Source organism: Acyrthosiphon pisum, chromosome X (assembly GCF_005508785.2).
Source record: "Acyrthosiphon pisum isolate AL4f chromosome X, pea_aphid_22Mar2018_4r6ur, whole genome shotgun sequence".
NCBI classification, from domain to species: Eukaryota; Metazoa; Arthropoda; class Insecta; order Hemiptera; family Aphididae; genus Acyrthosiphon; species Acyrthosiphon pisum.
The window spans coordinates 119,503,018-119,504,265 of record NC_042493.1 but is presented as its reverse complement, the minus strand read 5'-3'; positions in this window follow the sequence as shown (position 1 = coordinate 119,504,265).

Below are 1,248 nucleotides of genomic sequence, written 5' to 3'. Positions count from 1 at the left end.
AGTTTATTTTAGTAAAAAATAACTACTTTTTGATTTTCAATATATTTTAATCAAGTATTAGAAATAAATAATAATTATAAGTTGTACTCAAATACCATTTTGAGTTAAAATTATTATGTTTTTAGAGTTGTGTATTTTAAAATTCAAATTCACAGTAAAAATCACGGAAAAATACTTTACACTTTATAAGAGTACAAAATAATTTACTTTTAAATGAAAAGCTTATATAAAATATGTGAACTCCAATATATAAATTTAGTAAATTTTAGGATTAAATTAATACTTGTATATATTCATTGGCAGTATTGATTTTTAAAATTATTGAAAGTGAATAGTGAATATTTATCTCAGTCCATATAAACTTAAAGTGAAATGAAATTTAAAAACTTAAGTTAAATACATACTACAGTATAAGTCTATTAATAGTATATACATTTAGTATTTATAATTCTAATATCTTACCTATGATAAAGCAGTCATATTTATTATTTTGTACAATACACATTTTTAGAACACCATTTACTATGGTGCAAATTAATTTTGAAAGTATACAATTATATATTCCTTTATTTGTAAACAAAATTTGATTTTTGAGCGAGAAAATAATGATTTAACTATTAACTGTTGGTAATTTTACAGTTGATTACAATGGAAATAAAATTATTGTCAAAATGCAGGAGAATATAGCCATTCCTTTTACACAAATTATACAAAATAATATTCAATTTTTAAATTAAACTTTAAGTATCATTTTTCCATAGTTTTATTGTCATGTCATTTTCTAAGGCTGCTGAAAAAATTCAGGCTGAAATTTTCTGGTGGAAGACACAAAGTACACAAAACTACATCTGAAAAAAAATAACAAGATAGATAATGTTTACAGTTTCTATATTAAATGTTTATTTTACCTTCAAACTACAGCTACGCTCATGTGACTTGCATCACTTACTAATAAACTTTTCAGCTCACTCTTCCTCTCTTTTTCATAAGACTAAATTAAAAATATATTTTTCCCTCACTCGGTGTCTGTCTTCCAGCCGCATAACATACCTAATTTACGCTCAGGATTTTACGACTTTGTTGGCTTAAAGATTAGAGTGAATGTAACAGTTGTATAACTTAATAGTAAGAACTAGAAGTGGGTCAAACAAAAAAATATGGTCTCAAGCTAAACCTCTTAATAGCATGTTAAACAAAACTTCTTAATTGTGTGTTAAACCGAACTATTCAGCGTGGTGACGAACTTGA